At 37.9% G+C, this 23991-nt stretch overlaps 1 long non-coding RNA gene across 1 annotated transcript in view; it reads left to right on the forward strand.

Annotated features, from left to right (window-relative positions):
• The first annotated feature begins 17473 nt into the window (after positions 1–17473).
• Positions 17474–23991, forward strand: part of LOC115258700 (uncharacterized) — a 282925-nt gene continuing 276407 nt past the window's right edge. The window contains exon 1 of the long non-coding RNA XR_003893769.2: positions 17474–18761. This is a non-coding gene — a long non-coding RNA (uncharacterized LOC115258700). The remainder of the gene's footprint in view (positions 18762–23991) is intronic.

Consider the following 23991-nt stretch of genomic DNA (forward strand, 5'->3'; position numbering starts at 1 on the left):
GTTTTTTATGCAAAAACTGTTAATAGCGCATATTGTAAATTTTTGCATCTCTTACAAATAGTCACAACTTTTTTGTCTTTGAAGATAGAACCATAAAAATTTCAGGCGTTTCGAAGTAGTATGCGTAGATGATTTTCAAACTTTCAAACGCATTCTAAAATACTAAGCTTAGTAGCAAAAGTCCAACAAAATATCTATATATTTTTTATATAACAATACAAGAAAAATATTTAATTCTAAGCACCTTGAGTCATTATGATGGCAGTACTGTGAAAACTTGTTTTTCAAATGATGAACAGATACATAGTCAAATACATGAAAGGAAAACACACACACTGCCATTCTGTAGCTTTTCACTCAAGTATTAATTATTTATTTCAAGAACGTGGTTTTGCGTATACAAGTTTATTTTTTCCATTTTTTTAATGAATCAGGTCTAATCTCAATATCAAATTGCAAGCGAAAGGCTTTAGAGGAGCGTGGCCCAATAATTTGGATTGAAAAAAAAAATTGTTATTTTTTCGAAACATATAGTTTTATGTAGAAAATATTCTACTAGTAAACAACGCCATAACAATGATCAATCACTCTTCCTCATGCTTGGAGGTTTTAAATTACACAGAAAATATTTTTTAAACATCATATACAAATTGATAAGAATATTTAAGTCATTGTTATCAAATTGTTTTTCCTAGGCATTATGCTGAACAGCCAATTTTCATGCTTAATGTTACGGGAGCAAATGGGGGGAATATTTCCGATATCCGTGGAGCAGCCCGCAAACTCAATTATATCGGTGCGGATCAGCTTTAAGCTGAAAGAATTCACTTTATTAAACCTCTGATTATAAATTTACTTAGTTGACTTACATTTATCGGTATTCGCACGTATTCTGCCTTGTCATTTGTCCCGTAGCTTCTCTTCGTTACACATCTGCGATATTAGATTAAATTTAGATTTAGTTGAATTATACTTATAAGGAACTCATTGTGATAACCTACTGTGATAGTATTTAGACTAAGAATTCATTTTAATAACTATTTCAGCACTTAACGTTAGAGTAACTGAATTCAATTAGCAACATCAATTGTTGCGTGTTCTTCTCACTCTTATACACACAAATTGCCCGATATTGAACAATCCGAGTCACAATAACCCATCTCCTCTTATCATATTTTCTGACTTCTCATCTACATCTTTCGTTTGGCTGTTATGACAGCACGGCGGACAGTGTTGCCGGCAACACTTAATGTAGAAACATTTTCAATAAGTACTCCGTTCTTTCAACTATTCTTTCAGTACTTATTATCAGTTATTTGTTAATAAATGGTGGCATAAGCAATAAGCAACATATTGCTATTAAATTCAAAGACAAACTTAAGTTTAGGTCTAACAGCTATGTTAAATATCGTGGAATAATCCGGAAACTATGTTTAGTATCGTAAAGTTGCCCTTGATCGAATATTACCCAACTGAATTCTGTTTTGAATTCAGTTCTCTTTATTGTGTTCTTCAATCAAGAGAGTGTTTTAATGTAGACTCATACCCACAACTTCAATGTTATTATGAGGTCTTGAACAGAGTTAACTTGTTTTTATTGATTGACTAAGGTGAAATACTATTTAATTTTAAGCTTGTAAACATTAGTTTCAAAATAATTTAGTTTCTGTACTTTTTCCTCAAAACAGAGATGTTTCCCAATCCTCGAGTGCTTTTCTTGGCTTACCAATAAACATTTAAATATTTTTTCGGGGAAGGCCGACATGCTCAGCAATCATAATAATTGAGTTTATTATAGGATTCATAATACAGGCATACTTGTACTTGTGAACATGTATACGCAAAACCACGATCTTGAAATAAATAATTAATACTTATTGAAAAGCTACATAATGGCAGTGTGTGTGTTTTCCTTTCATGTATTTGACTATGCATCTGTTCATCATTTGAAAAACAAGTTTTCACAGTACTGCCATCATAATGACTCAAGGTGCTTAGAATTAAATATTCTTCTTGTATTATTATATAAAAAATATATAGATATTTCGTTGGACTTTTGCTACTAAGCTTAGTATATTAGAATGCGTTTGAAAGTTTTGGTATTATTTGAAAACCATTCAACATATTTCAATGAAATTTTCACACAGTCATCTACGCATACTACTTCGAAACGCCTGAAATTTTTATGGTTCTATCTTCAAAGACAAAAAAGTTGTGACTATGTGTAGGAGATGCAAAAATTTACAATATGCGCTTTTAACAGTTTTTGCATAAAAAACCTTCAAAAAAATTTTTTGTTCTAGACCCCCCGATGGATGATTTCCACCGACCCAGAAAATTGAAGGGAATGGCCCAAAGTATCATTGGGCAAAATTTCAGACTTACTTATTTTTTTATTATAAAGTTGTTCTACACAACACACCGTGTTGTGGAAAAGGAGTGACTAGAATTCAAGTGCAAGCGCGGCGTCGTCAAACTTTGAGAGAGAATTTGGCTAACGATCTGAGCTGTCAATTTTGAACACCGTTCCGTGAGCAATCTAGTTGCCTAGATTATGATCAAAAATGTGAACACGCACGTAAGAGCAATCAGTAAACTTTTTCGGCACGCTCACAGCTCATGAGCGTTCAAAATGCATCTCTGCTGCATTGTTTTGATTTTGTATGGGGTTTTGAAGTTTCTTGGCCTTGTTGTTTACAAAATTTCTGTAAGAGTGAAAGAGAAGGAGAGAAATGCACTGCATGAAATTCCGTTCTTCATTGCATGAAAAAGTTTTCTGACAGATATTAAGTCATTTTGACAGATAACACATGAGCAGAAAAGGATGAAAATCAAGGCAGTCTTTGATTTTAAACATCTTTAAATTCAAATTTCTCAGTGATTCACTTTCACGAGAATAAGTATGAAATGTACCAAATCAAATTAAACCAACTTTAAAGCACCAGTCCAAAAAAGAGAAATCCAATTTGCACATAAATCACGCTATAAATACATACGTTACAGAACGTATCACATTTGCTCATCGCCAACTCTCGTTAGAAGCTTCATTTTCACGCTAATATCGTCCTGAATGGCACAATTTGAACGTAAACAGACAAAACTTTTAATCAGTGCCAACGATAAACTTTTCACTGTAACGCAAACGAAATCACTCATTTGAATTTGAATGGCACAGTCGCACCGGTTAGGTAGGTACGTCTGCTTGCTACACATTCATCAGCTACAAGTGGGCTAATGGAATCCATGTGCCCGCGCTTCGTTCATACATCATCGCACGCTGCTGCTGGAGAGAGTGCCCACCAGACAACCAACCACCCACCGACCCACGCCACGGTCGGTGAGGTCGTTGTTGTGAATTATGATTCAAGTTCAGGACTTCAGGAGAGCGAACGGAATTCAACAGCTGTTTTCCCGTGATTCATGGCATGGCAGCAGCATACATATTTTGTGCAGGAGAGTGAGGCTGGTGCACTGTGCTGTGAGAGAGTTGATGAGAGGGAGAGTTTTCAGAATGTGAACCGACCATAACCTTTCCCTATTTGTATCCTTTCCTGTCTTGCACGTTAGACAGTGGCATCTGCAGGATTTGATTAGAGCATTGCCTGAAATGAGTTGCATATTGAAAAAAAAGTTGAATAATGTTCATGATGCAACTCATTTGAGTTGCATTATGAATATTATGCAACTCAAATAAGGCAGCATCCATTTATTACGTAACGCTAAAATCGTCATTTTTTGACCCCCCCCTCCCCCCTCCGTAACGCTTTTTTGTATGAAAACCTTAAAATTTTTGTATGGGCCGTAACGCTCGGCTGTACTCCCCCCCCTCCCCCTAGAGCGTTACGTAATTTGTGGACGGCGCCTAAGTTGTATTATGAAAAAAAAAACATTGCATAAAATTTTGTATGGAACTCGTTGCAAGACTCGATTTTTCAGCACTCTGTATTTATCCAACACGGCAAGCCTCGTTGGATAAATGTACGACTCGTGCTGAAAGAATCAACTTTTTGCAACTCGTTACATAAATAACTATTCAACCGTTTCTGGTTCTAGCGATGGCTTTGGACATATGAATATACATAAGTTGTATATATAGAGAGGAGAGTATAGAGAAAGTTGATAGAAAGATACAAAGTAGAAGGAAAGGAACGAGCCAGGGATTGAACCTAGGACTTTCTGCATATGAATCAGAAGCGGTTGCCACTAGACTACCAAACCCGTTTATTGCCCAAGAGGGTTTCCAAACATCACCCCACCCCACTCCCAAGTGATAGTAAAAAGCCTTATCTTTCAACTGCCGACTGAGTCATCTGCGCCATTTTGCGCCGGAAATAGTTACTTAAGGTGAAAGTTGACCTAAAAATATGATAAATTTGCCTATAACTTTTTCGTTTTAAGATATAACGACTACACATCTTTGGAAGAGATGTGTATTTTGATGTCCTGAATAAGTTTGTAGAAGGTCTCAAAACCGTAGGAATTTATCTGTTGAAGCTACACTGAAAAAAAAACTGGTCTTAGGGGTACTTCGCACAAAATGCCCCATATCTCGAAACCCGTAAGAGGTGGAGCTTTGATATGTTCTACGAAATATTTTCTCTTATTATAGGGTACAACTTTGCCAAACACGTTAAATCTGTGAAGAACATTTCTGAAAAAATATTTTTTTATCTCACTTCTAGGGGGATTAAACATCTATAGTTAGTTTTAGTCATTTTTTGTAGAATTCAAAGTCGAAGTTAGTAGAATTTGAATTGATCATTGAAGAATTTAGGTATTTGTTGGATTTTATAAAATTTCCAGTTGGTGTTTGAGGAATTCCGTGAAAGAGTCCCAGAACGAATCTCAAAACGAATCTCTGCAGGGATCCCGGGATACATTTCTGAAAGAATCCCTGGAGTAATCAATAAAAGAATCGATGCATGTATTATTGAAGGAATCCTGGAAGACATTTCTGAAAAATTCCATAAGGAATGTCGAGAGAAATCACTGAAGGAGTTCCGTAAGTAATCCGTAAAGGAATCCTGGAACAATCCTGCAAATAATCTTTGATAGAATCCCTGAAAAAATACTCAAAGGATTCATGGAAGAAATATCTGAAGGAATCTCGGGAGGAATCAACGCAGGAATCCCTGCAGAAATTCTGGAAGGAATCCCTGATAGAACTCTGGGAAACAACGATATAGTAGTCCCGGGAGAAATCCCGGAAGAAATATCAGAAGGAATCAATAAAGATATCTTGGAAGGATTCCCAAAAAAAATGCCGGGAGAAATCTCTAAAGGATTATTTTGAAGAATCCTTGAAGGAATCCTTGGACAAATTTCTCAAAGAATCTCTGAAAGAATTTCGAAAAAAATTTCTGATGGAATCCCTTAAGAAAACCTAGGACAAATCTATAAATAGTTCCCCGATGGAATCCCGGGAATATTTTTTTGGAAATATAGGGAGGAATCCATGAAAAAAATACCAGAAGAAATTTCCTGGAGGAATCTTTTGAAGAATACTTCAAGGAATCTTGGAAATAATGTAGGAATTGCAGGAGAAATCCTGGAGGGATTCTAGTAGAATTCCTAGGAGAAACTTATGAAATATAAATCATTCACTCCCCGAGCAGAAGGGAATAACAACAGCATAAGGACCTGTGTTATTTGGGTAAAATAACTGAATAATAGAATCGATTATTTTTAAGTTATTAACATAACAGATTATGTTATAAGCTTGTCTGTCATAAGCGGCAAAATAACAAATATCATAACAAAAAATGTTCTTGGAAAATCATTTTAATAACTTGTTTTGTTAGTTTCAATAACAACTTGATAACAGTGCATTTGGAAAATATTTCAATAACAAATATTGATACTAATTTGTTATTGATAATAATCGGAAAGCAAAATTTGTTATTATATCAAAATCGTAACTAAGTAAATTATGATACTTATTATATAAAATTATTCACTTTGTCTCACAAACCCACCAATAACATGAGTAACAATACTGTGAATGATCGAAAAATGCTACTTCCAGAAATTTCTCCGAGAGTTCTTCCTCGATTTTCACAGATTATCAAAGACTTCAAGAAATTCCTTCAGAATTATGAACAGAATCTCGTCAAGGATTTCTTCAGAATTCCCCGTGATTATTTGTCCCGAATTTCATCTTGAGATTTCTCTGCAAATTTCTTTGAGAATTTCACCAGGAGTTTTTTTTCCGAAGAATTCTCCTGGAGTTTTTCAAAAGATTTTGCCAAGAATTCTAATAATTGCTCAGAAATATTACTTTGGAATTTCTAAGAAGATTGCGTCAGGAGTTCTTTTGAAGACTTCTTCAGGATATCGAAGGGTTCCTCCAGAACTTCCAAATGTTTTCCCAAATATTATTTAAGGAATTTTCAGAGGATTCGTTCGGAAATATCCTTCCTAACTGATTACAAAAGTGGAACAAAACAAAAGGACAGATCATTATTATCGAACTGTCGCTTTGATTTCAATACTTGTTACTGTTGTGCCATTGTTGATAAGTTGATCAATAGTACAACAATAACAAAACTTGTACTTCAACAAAACATGTTATCAAAATGTAATTGAGTGAATGTATATCAATAGCTTGATTATAACTAAATGAGATTGTCCAACAAAAATTGTTATGGAAAAGTTATGCCTTGATAATTAAATAATAACAAAACAAGATATAAAAACAGATTTCGTAGTAATTTATTTGATATTCTCCTCTGCTCGGGTCATTAGTGACATCTAGAGTGATCATTTTTTTCTATAGATGATTTTAATAGAAGATTCAGAACTGTATGAATTAAGCCTTAGATACCAACTTTATCCTTTTTCGGGCAGGGCAGACAATTAAACGCCCCATAATAAATTAAAAAGTTTCCATAAATAATTTGAAAGTTGCCAATAAATAAATAGGGGTGGAAGCAATAATAAACTATAAATGTTCCATAAACAAATCGAAAAGCGCATGCATAAATCAAAACTTCCCCTAAATAATTGATTTTCGAGCAATAAAAAATGTCAGAATTTCCACAAATAAATCAACAATTGCAATTAAAAAGTATATTTTTTCCAACAAAACATTTCGAACATACTACATTATAGAACTATGATAGAAAGACTGAAACTATGTGTGCAATTTAATATACAATCCCTTGCTGTCCGCTGTTTATCAATTGGGAGTTTTTAAATAATTTATTTTTTTTTTGGTGGAAAAAATGTAGTTATTTATTGCAATCATTGAATTATTTGTGGAAATTTCGACATTTTTTGTTGCTCGAAAATAAATTATTTATGGTAATAATGGTAATTATGGTAATAGTTTATTATTGATCCCACCCCTACTTTTCTATTGGCAATTTCTGATTTTGTTATGGGAAATAATCACTTTTTTATGAGTCGTTTATATTTTAGCCTTGCGGAAATGTTACGAATTTTTCCAATGCATTGAGGCCATAAACTCTTATGAAGGCCTAAAAACTCTTATAAAGCCTGTCCACGTTAAATTTCGGACACCAACAAAAACTGCAGAATTTCGAGAACGGTTAATAAAATCAACTACCACCCAAACATGACGATAAGTAGAAAAATAGAAAAATAAACATTACATAAGATTTTCGACTGGAAGTTTAATGTTTTGGAGATTTTGGCTTTCTCAGTTTTGGGAATCCAAACGATTAAATTGGCATTGCCCGACGTTTCGGCCTAATTTATTTGGCCTTTTTCAAGGGTAAAGCTGTCTCAAATTTAACAAAAAACGATAGACAGCTTTACCCTTGAAAAAGGCCAAATAAATTAGGCCGAAACGTCGGGCAATGCCAATTTAATCGTTTGGATTCCCAAGACTGAGAAAGCCAAAATCTCCAAAACAATAAACATTACATATTGGGTTTCTCACTAGGGTAATTGTTCCCTTCGTTGTGGTAGTACCTAATGTTGCGCTAGTGGCAATTGAGCCCTTATTCGACTGAAATGTTACCAAAGGGCATTTTTAATAGATGTATTATGCTTAAAACTTTTGCTGCTGTGTTCCTATTGTTGCGGTAGTGTTCCTAATGTTGCGGTATCCCATATGATTTCAATGGGATACCGCAACAATAGGAACCAAAATTAAATTTTACCTCCATAATAGGAACAGTGTGCCTAATGTTGTGGTAAGCGATTTATGATCGAAAACAGAAAGAAACGATAGTTTTTATATTTTTCCAAGCAAATTTGGATATAAAACTACCAACTAACGTTTTGCAACCCTTCATTAGATGGTACGATCATTGTTTTTAAAATGAATTTACCTTAATACCACAACGATGGGCACACTTACCCTACTGTGATAATTTGAGAATCCACTGAATCTTCATTTCTCAGCGAAATTTCAAACTAATCAAACTTATTTTGTTTACCTGTTGTGCATCCGACGCCCCTGTCGTGAACTCAACCGAACTTGTGTATGCCAGCCGCTGCGAAGTCGTGTGCGAAATTCGACTGTGGTGAAAATGAATTTCGGCCGAGTCTAAATGGGTGCAAATGTCGCAATACTATTACATACAGTTATTTTATCGCATCAGTAGAGACATTTTAGTTATCTGCTCGAAATCTTATTTTAGAGTCTCATTTTCCTTACCATTTCCGACGTTTCTAACAAAAACTTTGTCATGTCCTATTGATTTTTTTTGTCATCAAAACTGTTATCAAAATGGTTTAGATTTTTTAGTACAGGTCATAATCATTACTAAAATGGGCTGCATTGGTGATTATCATAAAATAAGTTTCTTCCTTCGGCAGGGAAGTAAAACGTGGGTCCCGAGATGAACTAGCCTAGGGTTAAAAATCTCGTTAACACAGACAAAAAAATAAAAATAAAATAAGTAAAGTTTCAAGAAAAAATACCTCACTAGTATCAATAGATTCTGAGGAATTCTGCTTTTTGAATTTTGCTCTAGCTTATTTGCAGTTGGAGAACCCTCTTAGATTACAGTGAAACTTTCAGGGTATGTAAACTTTAACTAGATAAGCCACTTTGATTTGAACAACTTACTTGTCATACACATGGTTTCTTGACGGCTGTCTAGCCTCGCAGGACCAGTGCACAGTGGTCCACGAACCAGATTAACGGGGAAAGATGCATTCAGCGCCTTCAAATGATTTTTAGAGAAATATGGTCTTCTACAAAGTTGTTTCTAATAAAAAGGCTCTCTTGGCCCTAATAATAAGGCCCTTAGGGTGGTCCATATTTTCAAGGAAATCAAACTTTTTTATTTTCAAGAATATTCTTTGAAAAAGTTGTAGATCTATCAATTTTGAGCAAGTTTGCTGAAGGCAGTTTTTATGTAGCTTTAAAATTTATCGATGTAGAGATATTTTTGTGAATTAGCTTAGGGTGGTTCAAGAAAAATCGTTTTTCTGACTGTAACTTTTTCAGTTTCAATTTCTCATCAAAGTCTCCCAAGCAACACTTGTAGAGCCTTTGAAACGCTGGTCGTTATCTCTTTTAGTTGAATAGTTACTGGCGTTTTATTTTAATTCAGTGTTTAGAAAAGGTAGGGAGGGGGGGTGCAAACATATCTTTAGCCAGCATTCAAAAGAAGAAATATTGTTATTAAACATATCGAAAAATAGAGGGGTGTATTTTTTGTAACTCAAGAAAAAAAAAGTAGAAAAGTTCCAGTTTTTTTTTCAGAAAATCATCAATATCTTTTAAACGAAATAACGTAGCAACATTCTCCGCACACAAAAATGTGCGTTTTTGAAAGCTCTAAAAGTAGTTCTTTGACGACTTTGATGAGAAATTTAAAACAAAAAAGATAAAGCGCTTTAACTGTTTTAACCAAATTTTTGAGCATTTTCCCATATTTTTCATTGGGTTACGCTAGTACAAATCGTTTTATGGGGCCGTTCATAAACCACGTAGACTTTTTGGGGGGAGGAGGGGGGGGGGGTCAAGCCAAAGTCTATGTTCCATACAAATTTTAAAATTTTTGTATGGACAAAAGTCTACCAGGGAGGGGGGGGGTGTCTGAGATTGCCAAATTTTGGTCTACGTGGTTTATGAACAGCCCCTATCAATCAAAGTCCATTTTGAAAAAAAAAACTAAGTATGCTAAGTGGCTTGTCTAGTCCAGTGGTAGAAATTGATCGCGAACGTGTGCTCACGCGATGCAAAAAAATGCCATCGCATCGCAAACCTTTGCTGTGCGATTGCGTTCGCACGTTTGTGGCTCACGATCGTACGACACGAACGCCAACGAGTGCATCGCATCTTTTGCAAGCGCGATGCTTTTTTATTTTAGAGGTTCGCGGCCGATATTTTTGTAATGAAATCAAATGTTGGTAAACTTTTTCGTCGATATCATTTATTGGTATGGTACCTGACCAGTATAATCATAAAACACCCAACTAATTACCTTTAAGTGCACAATAAATGGCAACAAACCAAGCGCTCTACATTGTGATCCTTCTGGCGAACCAACTGCGACTCTGCTCGTTCGACATTTGTTTTGTGTTGGTTCGTCGTTTCGGGAAATCGTGAACCGTTCTCTCTTTTTGGGTTCGCGAACGCGTGAGCAAAGATTGTGTTTGATGCGAACCAAAAAACACGTCAAGCGCATGATGCTTTCCACCACTGGTCTAGTCAAGGTCTGCATACCCAGAAAGCTACATTGTATTCTGAGAGGGTGCGGTCGACTCCGAATAAGATTGGAGGTGAAATTCGTCTATTACCTATGAAACTGTCTCAGTTGTTCTTTTTAAAATTGATTACGCAATTTCATTGATAAGAGTATTTGATTTTTTTTAAAACTGCGTTACAAATATCTTTGGATATTTTTTGGCAAATCTCTCGAGGAATTTTCAGGCAACCTTTGGAAACTCCTTCAATCGATTCTTGTATAAAATGCTTGAGGGCCTATACAGTCAACTTTCGTTCGTTGCACTAAGCTCGTAGCCCAGTTAGTGAAAGACTTTCACTAGGTGGGCTGAGTTTTGAGCTGTCAAATAATCTCTAACAATAGAGATTCAGGGCTACCAACTTTGACAAATCGTGCTTCACGTCAAAAAGTGACGTTCGACTTCGTTTTAACTGGGCTATAGCCCACCTAACGGGCGCCCAGTTAAAACGCAGCCCACTTAAACGTAGCCCGACGACCGAAAGTTAACTGTACAGACAAAGCTGTAAATGCGTGAATATCAGGGGGATGACGAAGGGCCAGAATCATCAACCTAGCATTCGATACAACATGGCGTCCAATGTTTTTGTTTTGATTGCTTAATTCGTGGAAAAAATGCGCTGGAAACATCGACACTGCTTCGCTGCTACATATAATATCGTGCAAAGTGATAAAGAAAGAGAAACAATCATCAAAAACAACGATTTCGTTTGAAATGTGTAATTTCAGAAATAAGCACTAGCAACACACGAGCCACACACCCGAAAATCATGAGCAAGTTAGGGTAAACCGACCAGAAAGTGGGTACCAAAACGCGCCGTACCAAAAACGATGATGGGTAGAGCGGCGATGTACCGAGTTTGACAGCTGTGTCACCCCACTGGTGAATATGCAGCATGGCCATGTTGAGGGTGACGGGTACGATTCCTGGTCGGTCGAGGAACTTTTCGTAAAGGACATTTCTTTGACTTCCTTGGTCATCTTCGTGCCTGCCATACGATACGAATGCAAATGGTCATTGGTAGAGTAAGTTATGCTTCTCCGCTTTGTCACGGTTGGTCCGTTACGCCAAGAAGAAGAAGAAGCAGAAGAAGAAGAAGAAGAAGAAGAAGAAGAAGAAGAAGAAGAAGAAGAAAAAGAAGGAAATGCTTCGGCAATGGCTTTGGAAACTTCTACAGAAATTTCTTCAAGAAATTTTACGGTAACTTTTTTGGGAATTCCCAATGAAATTTCGTTTTGTTCGTCTTTTGTTAATTACTTTGGGATTTTTTCGGCATTCTTCTGAAACCAGTTCACTGTGCATTTCCTTTGGAAATCTATTTAACAAATTCCTTGTGAATTATTCTGGTAATATGTTTGAAATTACCTCTGGTGGGATTTATTCGGTAATTTATATGGAAATGCTTTCCGCTTTTTTTAATTGGAATTGATTCAATAAGAGCAATGAAATTGATTTTTGGAGGTTTTAAAGGACAACATGTATCAATCTACGGCATTTCTTTTTGAAATTCTTTAGGCAATTGCTTCTTAAGTTGATCAGACAAGTCACGGTGCCCCCACAGACCGTTATTATAAAATAAAAATGTCCATCAAAACTAAGTTCAGGGATCGAATCCTGGTGCCATTCTGCACCTCTGGGCAAATTTTTAAAATAATCCTTAGCAGGAATCTCGAGAAATCTCGATTTGATGTTTTATACTAAGAAATTTCAAAGAAATCCATGTTCAGATTCAACAATATCGCTTAAATACCTACAAAAAAAAGTCCCCAAAGTATTCTCTAGATTCCTCCTAGGGATTAGAACTTAGTTTTGATGGACATTTTTATTTAATAATAACGGTCTGTGGGGGCACCGTGGCAAGTCTTACTTGTTTTTCTTATTGGTGAAATGTGCCCACAGGCACTAAGCCTGCTTCAAAGCTTAGTATGTATTTTTGAGCAATATTTCTGACCATTCCTACGAGATGTTCTTTATCATTTTAGCAATGTCTTTAGGAGTTTCACTGGTAATCCCTTTGGTAAATTAGTAATATTCCTCGGAACCCGAGCAGGAGAAAATAGCTGCACAATACCAAATTCAGGTATGCAAAACCGAATACATATAACCCGAATGGGGTATTAAGAAGCTCTGCATACCTAAAATAATAACTGCAATACCTAAAATAATAACTGGCGTGTATTCTGTGCACAACACGCAAATAATGACATCAGGTATTGCAATACCTAAACAGCGGTTTTCAGATCGTGCACCGCGGTGCACTTGGTGCACCGCGAAGCCACGACAAGTGCACCGCAACACTTCAGAAAAGTGCATGTTTTAGCTAAAATTTAAATTCATTACCTATTTCATGAAAAATAATTCGACTTAATTAGAACAACTGAACTATTGTAAGGTGCTCCAAGGGATTGAGAGTAATATTCCCATTATTCCAGCTGGCGAGTTAACCTTGAATTCAGAAAAACCTGTCTCAGATATTCGCGAAGAATCATGGAACAAGTCTGCCAAAATCGTCCTAATAAATATCATATTTTTCCAAGAACTCGTAATGGATGTTCACAAGTGCTTACCCTACAAGGCATCTGCAATGTATCTTAAATGAATGCGCTAAAAAAAAACTCAGAAGAAATCTTACTAATATTTCTGTGGCTTTGCTTAACACCAGAGAAGGAATCTATCACTGATCTCGAAATCAGGTGAACACACAACTCCTTCCGAATTGACAAGAGTGCCTGGAAGGAATTTATCAAAAATATTGTCAGTATATGCCAAAGTTCCGAAAATAAAGCTGCCAAGTGACTTGCTAGAAATTTTTCAGAAATCCAGTAAAGGTCTTGAAAATTTCCTTGGCGATTTCCTAAACTCAAACCTACCTGTCCAACGAACGTAAATTCTTGAATTTTGGCATCAAATTAGCTCGTAGTTTGTGGAAAATAACGAGAATTGTCGTTTCTGTCCATTTTCAATTTGATTCCGATTCTGATTTCTCCGCAAATTCCAGTTTTAGAGTCGTTGAAGAGGGAAAAAGAGAGGTTACGAGACGCTACTGCTAGAAATTATTCAGTAGTCTTGGAAGCAAGGATGGGAACACTCACTTGCAAAGAGGTACATTCACTTGCTATTTTCTCAGCTCAGAAGCGTGCTACTCTATTCAGGTATTCAGGTATAACTGCTTCAGGTATTATTTAGTTATGGAAAAATCACTATTTGTATGAAAAAAATCGCCGATTATTATTTAGGTCAGGGGTTTTCAGATTTTTCGGCTCGCGGTGCACTTTTTGGAAATAAATCGCTCCGCGGTGCACATGTTCATTATTGTTAAAGAAAAAAACAATTTCAAATTCGTCAAAAAAGCTGTCGAATTTTTCATAGCAATTCCAAGGTGCATACACTCGTCATTAGTTTTTCCCCCACTAATTATGACATGATACTGTCTTACGTTTTTTCATCACTAATCGGAGCATAGTGGAGTGTCACAGTTATTCGACTTAGAATATTTCTTGCTCACAATGTTTCTGGAAACTTTCAGACAAGATCTTTATAAATACTGAATGAACTTGAGCCGCATTAGTGGTGTTTTGTTTTTAAGAACCTCGGTGAAGTTCTTCCAAGCAGGGATGGGAACACTCACTTGCAAAGATTTAGACTCACTTGCTATTTTCTCAGCTCAGAAGCGTGCTATCAAGAAACGATGTATAGACGACTTTTGCCTTTTGGTTTTGTCTAAAAGTTTGCCGAATAGAGTATGGATCGCACATGCATGCCAAAGTTGTGACAGAGCTGTAAAAGCGACTCTCCACGAGGTGAGTGTAATTTACACTCACCTCGTGGAGAGTTGCCTTCGCAGCTCTGTCACGACTTCGGTATGCGTGTGCGACCCACACTCTATTCGGCAAACTTTTAGACAAAACCAAAAGGCAAAAGTCGTCCATACATCGTTTCTTGATAGCACGCTTCTGAGCTGAGAAAATAGCAAGTGAATGTACCTCTTTGCAAGTGAGTGTTCCCATCCTTGCTTCCAAGACTACTGAATAATTTCTAGCAGTAGCGTCTCGTAACCTCTCTTTTTCCCTCTTCAACGACTCTAAAACTGGAATTTGCGGAGAAATCAGAATCGGAATCAAATTGAAAATGGACAGAAACGACAATTCTCGTTATTTTCCACAAACTACGAGCTAATTTGATGCCAAAATTCAAGAATTTACGTTCGTTGGACAGGTAGGTTTGAGTTTAGGAAATCGCCAAGGAAATTTTCAAGACCTTTACTGGATTTCTGAAAAATTTCTAGCAAGTCACTTGGCAGCTTTATTTTCGGAACTTTGGCATATACTGACAATATTTTTGATAAATTCCTTCCAGGCACTCTTGTCAATTCGGAAGGAGTTGTGTGTTCACCTGATTTCGAGATCAGTGATAGATTCCTTCTCTGGTGTTAAGCAAAGCCACAGAAATATTAGTAAGATTTCTTCTGAGTTTTTTTTAGCGCATTCATTTAAGATACATTGCAGATGCCTTGTAGGGTAAGCACTTGTGAACATCCATTACGAGTTCTTGGAAAAATATGATATTTATTAGGACGATTTTGGCAGACTTGTTCCATGATTCTTCGCGAATATCTGAGACAGGTTTTTCTGAATTCAAGGTTAACTCGCCAGCTGGAATAATGGGAATATTACTCTCAATCCCTTGGAGCACCTTACAATAGTTCAGTTGTTCTAATTAAGTCGAATTATTTTTCATGAAATAGGTAATGAATTTAAATTTTAGCTAAAACATGCACTTTTCTGAAGTGTTGCGGTGCACTTGTCGTGGCTTCGCGGTGCACCAAGTGCACCGCGGTGCACGATCTGAAAACCGCTGCTATAGATGTTGTTTAAAAAAAAATCATAGAGAAATTGCCACGGAATTGCAAAAGAAAAATTAATAAGAAATTGCTGGATGAAATTATGAAATAATTGCTATGGAATTTCTAAATAATTTTCCAGGAAAATTGCCGAATGAATGCTGAAAAGAAGTATTGAAAAAAAAAATGCAAAAATATTAACAAATAAAAACAAATAATTTGCAGAGATTATTATCCCAGGAGTCAGTGTACCGACTTTTCGAACCGACTTCTTTTGATTAAGTTGATGCAGTTTTGTGCCCTTAAATTCTGCCCTCCAATGCTGATCCTTTAACAGAAACACGTATTTTGTTTACCACTTGCAGTATTTCTCTATGCCTTCAGCCGTTCTCAGTTATCCTTGAAGGCAAGCCCGTGCACAAGGGAGGGGTTTTGGGGGTGTAAACCTCCCATTGACAATGTTCCATACACTGGCCGCACCTCCACCTTTTGTCAAAATGAGAAAAAACCCTTCCTTGTCGCCTTTTCAGTGAACGGGCCTGCTTGGACATTAGCGTGGGACACAAAACGACATTTTACTCCAGTACACTTTTTGAGTTCCATTTTGGCCCCATATCAACTGTGCGAAATTTCAGCTCGATCTGAGAAACTATATTTTAGCGCCAGCCATTTTTAGCTTTCATACGATTTACTATGGGGAAAATCACTCTTTTCAAAGAAAAATTGCCACAGGTTGCCCATTAACCCCTAAAAATTAATCGATGAATGATTTCTGTTGGAAATATTACGAGGAACCAACCCTCCGAAGATCACAAAGCGACCTAAGGTATGTGGAAAAAGTTATTGACGAAAATCCGAATAGCATGGAAACGCTGTTTAACAAGTAAGGAATAACAATAAGTAATAAAATCTCGTCATCGGATAAGGCCTAATAACTTTTTCCACGAACGTTGCATCGCTTTGCGGTCTTCGGAGGTCTGATTACTCGTAAAGTTTTCTACAGAAATCATTCATCGATTTCTTTTTAGGGATCAAAGGGTGGCCGCAAGCGATTTTTCTTTGAAGAAATACATTTTTCCCATAGTAAATCGTATTAAAAACTAAGAATGGTGGGCGCTAAAATATAGTTTTCTCGAACGATCTGAAATTTTGCATAGTTGATATGGGACCAAAATGAAACTTAAAAGTATACAGGAGCTAGCAGCTTTGCATTTTTTATATTTTCCCATAAAAACAGTGTCCCAGGCTATTGGACATCCTTAGATTACAACTGAATTTGAGGAAATTTGTCGAAATACGCGTAAAAACTGATAGGTATATCCAATAAATAAAAGGAAAAAAAATGAAAAAAAAAATCCGGAGTAATTTCCAAAGCAAATGATCGCAATTACCGATGAAGAAGATTTTATATAAATTGATGAAAGGATTTGGAAAAAAATGCTCAAGATATCCTCAAAAGCATAGCTCAATGAATTACCAAAAATATCCAAAGTAATTCAGAAAAAAAAATCATAAAAGTGTAGCCCGGAGAATTGCAAACAAAAATTCGAAGAAATTTCCAAATAAGTTCCCAAAGGAATCGCCTGATATTTTTTTTTTAAATAGTAGCCGAAGAAATTCATACAGAAATTTCTAAATGAGGCCTCAAATTATATGCGAAGTAAGTACTTAAACAAGGAAACTCTTAGAAACTTTTCAGAATAATTGCCTGAGAAATTTCCACAACAGTTTTCGACTTACCTTACCGGTCAGCCAAGACAAGAATTTTCGAAGAGTTTCCATAAAAACAACTCCTTAAAAATTCGAATGCTTTCGTTCTTCTGAGAGATTTTGCCGAAGGCAGTAAGACAGATGATACAAGATAGAAGATAGAAGATAGAAGATAGAAGATAGAAGATAGAAAATAGAAGATAGAAGATGGAAGATAGAAAACAGATTGAAAAGGAAAAAGGTAGATGAAAAAAATAGATGTTTCCCATAAATTCGGTTCAATTGCTACGCCTCTGCTCCCCGTTGCGGAACGAGCGCGTCGGGATTGCTCTCGCAATCTGTCGGGAATCTGGACTAAATTTGGGAGCGAACGCATCCTTCTCCCGGCATCCGCCGTTCGTTGTTGTTCAGGACGACGATGATGACGGCGACGACGACGACCAGCACAAGGACAACAGTTTAAAGCGGCGCTTGGCAGGAAAAGCGAGCGGTGGAAAAGCACCTTTACGTGAATGGGAAACTGTGCCACCGGGCCCGGAGCCGGAGTTCAGTTGGCGCTCAGCTGTGAAGCTCTTCGGTTCAAGGCAAACGGCCCCTTTCCAAAAAAAGCAGGCGGCAGATTCGGATTTGCTGCAGCGTGGAAAACCACAGGATATTTGCATGATTCGTGTTGTAATGGCTTCGAGCATTTCGATCGCTGACTAGAGGGGTGAGTGTGGGTGCGCAGCGGGACGTCTGGCAGGAGGTCTGAGATTGGATTATGGTGAAGCACTGTGTGGATGTATCCTTGTAGATGGGCACGGCTCGTCAGTTGTTCTGAATCACTTAGTAGCGGTGTAGATTACTGTTCCGATTGCTAATAAAAGGCAATACGATTGGCACGGTTGGCGAAAAAGTTCGAATTAGTATGGTTTTGTCGGCAATTATGTAGGATCAGTGCTATTTTGGAAGCCTCGCAACACCCCCGAGTGGATAACCATTTGCGTGATGAGGGAATTATGAAAGCCATTAGGAACGAATTAACCATCCAGCCGGTAAGTGAGCAGCTGTAGTTAGTGGGAGTTTCGGCGATGATTGACGACCAGGAAGAAGTGATATCAGAGAGGGCTAATTAATTTTTACGATATTCGTGTTTCTTTGTCAGCAGTCAGCGGGGTTAGTGTTCTGAAGGAAGTGCGAAAAAGGAAGCCGCTGTGGTGGGAGTGAGTTTGAGGTTGATGGAAAATTTGGTTGGCAAATAGATTACAGATAGGCAAGTTGGAGTGACAGCCGACAGCAGCGATCGTTGACCGATAGTTTACTGCTCCGGTGGACATTGCTGGATGGAAAAAGGTGAATCCTGAGGTCACAATTAGTTATCGGATTTCACGAAGGATGTTTTGCGGTTAGTGAGTGGGAGCTGTTCGAGAGATAACATCGGTGTGTGCGGTGAAAAACGGTACGACAGGATTTTGATGTGTATATAACAAAAGTGGAAAAAGATTCGGCTGAACCGCAGCTTAAGAGGATTAATTTGTTGTCTGTGGGCGAAAAAGTTCAGCAGGTAGGTGATCCTAATTTTACAAAAATAGCTTACCAGAATTGGAGTTACTTTCGTTGCCGCCGCCCGTTGTTGCCGTTAAGGGGCTTAAACACTTGACAAACAAGGATTTATGATTTGTGAGAAAAAAACGGGGATTTTGCTTGCACAGAAGACTCTCTGCAATTGGGGGGAAATAGACGAGAACATGATGCTATTTTGGTAACATCGATCGCCCACATTCTGCCTCTTAAACCATCATTGAACAGTAACGATTGAGTCTTTTAGCGATTGATGTTGGAATCTCCTGTATCAAAATTGAGTTTTATGAAAAGAAGAAATTTGATGAAATTGTTCGAAACGGTTCACAATAATAGAAATGCTACTCAATTATATCTAAATAAGGGCAATCAATCTTGCCAACAACTAACATTCTCACATTACATAGGAGAAATGATGGTATCTTTCTCTTTCATTCTATTTTTGTAGAAGAGTGCAATAAATTGTTGAAGTAATATAGAACGATGCAAGGTGTTTGATCAACTTCACACACAAAATTAGATCTCATAATTGAAACGAGCGTTGGAGTACCTTCGCGGGTACTCCTTTCCAAAAACGCGACATGTCCAATATGAATGCGAACGTCCATGAAAAAATGGCTACGCTCAAAAATGTGTTCGGCCTGCACATTTTTAGTAAACATCCTTGCCGCGGCGCACAATGACTATGTTGTAAACACACATTTTTTTAAAATTGCTCGTACGCACACATGAGCATGTATTATGCAATAATTTCGACATGGCAACCTCACTGGGTTTATAAACCACCTTCAAATACCGAAAAATATTGATATTTTGCAAAAATGTGATCGTACGAGCAATTTTTAAAAATGTGTGTTTCCAACACAGTCCCTGTGCGGCATGGGTGTTAACCAAAAATGAGAGTTTTTATTTTAGAGAGTCGCCAATGTTGCGAGTATAACGATCAAGGAACTGCCCAAGTAACATTTTAAGTTTTGTTCGGCTCTATAAGAGATCTTCATGACCAATTCTATAAAACTTGCAATAAAACTGATTTATACATCATAACCTCTTGATAACCTCTTTAAGAGCATCTTCCGGCTAAGTGGACCACTCTCGGAGTGGTTTTGCAAACCACATTAAGAGTAGCAATAAAACTGTTTTAAAACCTAAATTTCCATTCTCGAAAAGAGGTTATGATGATTGTTGTTGTTGTTTTTTTTTTCAACAAAAAATATGACAGCTCAAGATGCAGAGAAGCTTCTCCGACGGCACGTAAAGTTCATTATTCGTAAGTAGAAAGCGATCATTTCAAAGTGTTATTTTAGTAGTTATTGTGTTGGTAGGCCTATGCGCATTCAATTTTACCGTGAATATTGGGGTTGCAGAAACATAGAATTAATGCGCTTTGAAAACAGTGAATATTATCATCTTGGAGTGAAATACATCAACTTGTTAATTTAGTAAAACTATCTCGAATCACAAGAAAACTCAGCTGAGAGAGTTTATTTATGTGGGCATGTTATGGAAATTGCGGCAAACTATCAATTCACTGCTTATTTGAGCAAAATCAACTATTTTCAATTTACGTCAGCTAATTGTTCAATATGGCGACGACCATAATTAGCGAAAATAAAACGAAAGCAATTTTACTTTTATGATGACCGCAATAAACCTAGCAGTGTCGTAGTTTCTGTTTTTCCACCAACAGATGTCGTTACTAATCGAACGGATCGCCATCTGTTGAGAGTTTGAACAGTTTTATTGTGGTAATAATGAATGCCAGAAGGTTTCCATATCGGAGAGTTTTGTTTACTCTTGAAATCTGGCTTTATGATTATCTTCAACTATACTATAAAACATTTCATCAATGGTTTTCATAAAAGTAGTAATAAAACTGTGAGTTTTAATTATTACTGGAATAAAACTCTAATAAAAATCAAAGAAAACCAATCAGCAATGGAATTGTTACTTGGGTGGTTACGCTATCGACACATATGTGCGGCACAACTGTGTTGTCTTTGCTTTGCAACTAATGACACATTCTACCGTGTCTTTTGGTCAGTTTTTTCACTATAACTCGTAAATTCGACCGTATACCCTCAAATATTATTGCATATTCGGAATCCATGTAAAATTTCCAATAAGTGTGATCTGTTGAACAGTTATTTTTCATCGGAAAAGTATGTTAAAAATGGGAATGAGTAGCGTGACGGTAAAACGTTGTAACGTCACGCTACTTATCCCCATTTTAAACATACTTTTCCAATAAAAGCTAAAGGTTCAACAGATTAAACTTATTGAAATTTTTCAAGGAATCCGAATATGCAAAAATATTCGAGGGTTTACGGTCGAATTTACGAATTAAAGTGAAAAAAAAACCGACCAAAAAGCGTCAAAACGTTAGTCACGGTAGAATGTGTCTAATACTCATGAGCCATTTTACGAGACGTTTCGGATCAGCTGATCGCTCATTTCATGAATGAAAATTTGACAGGAGGTTGCGCCCAAGCCCGTGAGTGTTAATATCAATATCAACACTGTTGTCGTTTCGTAAAATAGACTATTCGGCAATGTTGCAATGGATCTTCTTCACGAGCATTCATTTAAGCATCTTCGCGATCCAAAATTCGCTGCTGTTCATTTGCTATTTTCGCATCGTGAATACAATTCAAGCAACGCGAATGAAGGAACGAACGAATAAATCAACACGACCACATTGAAAAGCATTCAAGCAAACGAAGCAAACGCTATTCATCGTGGCATTCATTCCACTACGGTCTGTGTGCTGTCGGCGATGGCGCTGCTCGGTGCGAACTTTGACAACAGCAACTACCGTACATATTGAAATTGCGTACAATTTAAGGTACTTAAGTTTGGCACAGCTCTCAATTTCCGATGAAAAGATTATAAGAGATTTCAAGGGCCCATATAGCCGAGGCGGTAAACGCACGGGTATTCAGCATGACCATGCTGAGGGTGACGGGTTCGATTCCCGGTCGGTCCAGGATCTTTTCGTAAAGGAAATTTCCTTGACTTCCTTGGGCATAGAGTATCTTCGTGCCTGCCACACGATATACGCATGCAAAATGGTCAATGGCAGAGGAAGCTCTCAGTTAATAACTGTGGAAGTGCTCATAGAACACTAAGCTGAGAAGCAGGCTTTGTCCCAATGAGGACGTTACGCCAAGAAGAGAGAGAGAAGAGAGAGAGAGATTTCAAACACAACACAACTGTGGATTTATATGCAATAGCATCAGCTTGCGAGAAAAAATGCATATTTTAACCCGCAAATGGAAACACTTGTTTAAAGCATACAGCTGTTTAAAGCTCGATTCAGGACGGTAGTTTGTTTTCATTTCGGTTCGCCTTGGCCAAGTCAGCGGTGGAGTGTCATACTGCAAAAATGATCTGTTTTCCACTGTAATGTAGGCCCATTTTTCTTTCAATAATTAAAAAACTTAAGCATCACGGCATCTCAGCGCTTTGCTGTGGATCAATCAAACCATGCCTGCATCAAACAGGGGAAGGTTTATTGATGGTGCCGCCGCGTCGACGCCTGATCGCAATGAATGTTTTTCTTGCTCTTCACGAAGAGCAGCCACTGCGAATCGCACTGCTCTTCATTTTGAACGATCCATAGATCGGGAATGAATTACCTTAGGACGATCGGGCTTTCGGTTCATTCTCCGATTACGAACAAAGCTACCGAATGAAGAAATGTGTTGTTCATTGAATATCATGCCAATGCCGAGTAAAATTCATCGTGCTTCGCCAGTTCGATCGCTGCTCAGCAACACTGCTATTCGGCCTGCGTGCGTCGACTCATGCACGAATGAGATAATCGGCAATCGATTTTAGTATGATTACTATACGGCTGATTCGTCTATCCAAAACACGATTTTGATAATTTGGACTGGATGGTCGGACAAATCAGTCGGTTTCGGGATGAGGTTTTCATTCAGTGTGGAGTTGGCTTCCTGCTCAGCGCTCACGCCTACGCTGCGCTCATGAAGTGGAATCCTATTAATGAGAGGATAATTGTATCCAGGTTTTGAACATGGGTTCGAAACCTTACCATGATCCAATGTTACGCGCCAACCGACGCTACCCAATTGCAAGACAAAGAGATCTTTTACAGTCTACCGAATGCTGTCGTGGACAAGATTCCGAAAGGTGATATCAAGATCCTCATAGGGCGAAGGTTGGTTCCGACAACTCGGACTATGAGCGCGTCATGGGACGCCATGGTTTCGGAGAAATGAGCGAAAACGGAGAGCTGTTTGCAGAGTTTTGTGGCAACAATGACATGGTGATTGGGGGATCGCTCTTTCCTCATCGACCAGTGCACAAAGTGACATGGGTTTCCCGTGATGGCGTCCCGGAAAATCAAATCGACCACATCTGCATCAGCCGAAAATGGGTACGGAGCCTTCTTGATGTGCGGAACAAACGTAGCACCGACATTGCGTCCGACCATCATCTCCTAATCGGTGACATCCGTTTTCTCTACGATATTTTACGTCGCCTTAGTGGGACTAAGATGAATGCTACGATGCCCGTGAAAGACACGTCTGGACAGTTACTGACCGACCCGGCTGACCAGTTGAAAAGCTGGTTCGAGCACTTTGGAAACCTTTTTCAAGTGTCGGTCACTCCATCAACACCTCAGCATGATCCGTCAAGGATTCAACGCATTACCCGTGTCATCACCGAAGCTCCATCAGTGCAGGAGATAGAAACAGCCATCCGTAGCATGAAATCGAACAGGGCCCCAGGAGTCGATCGCATATCAGCTGAGATGCTCAAAGCTGACCCCGTAATATCCGCACAACTACTGCATCAATTATTCTGCAACATATGGGAAACCGCGACATTTCCGGCCGACTGGATGCAAGGCGTCTTAGTAAAGGTCACCCAAAAAGGGTGACCTGACTGTATGCGATAATTGGCGGGGCATCATATTACTGTGTATCTTTCTCAAAGTCCCTGCAAAGTGATCCTTAACCGGATACAGGAGAAGATTGACGCAACTCTCCGACGGCAGCAAGCAGGATTCCGTGCCGGACGATCCTGTGTTGACCATATTGTCACGCTCCGTATCATCCTGGAGCAAATCAATGAATTTCAAGAGTCTCTCTACCTGGTGTTCATTGATTACGAAAAAGCTTTCGACCGTCTTAATCACGGAAACATGTGGGAAGCCCTCAGGCGCAAGGGTCTCCCTGCGAAAA

The sequence above is a fragment of the Aedes albopictus genome, chromosome 2 (genome assembly GCF_035046485.1).
Source record: "Aedes albopictus strain Foshan chromosome 2, AalbF5, whole genome shotgun sequence".
NCBI classification, from domain to species: Eukaryota; Metazoa; Arthropoda; class Insecta; order Diptera; family Culicidae; genus Aedes; species Aedes albopictus.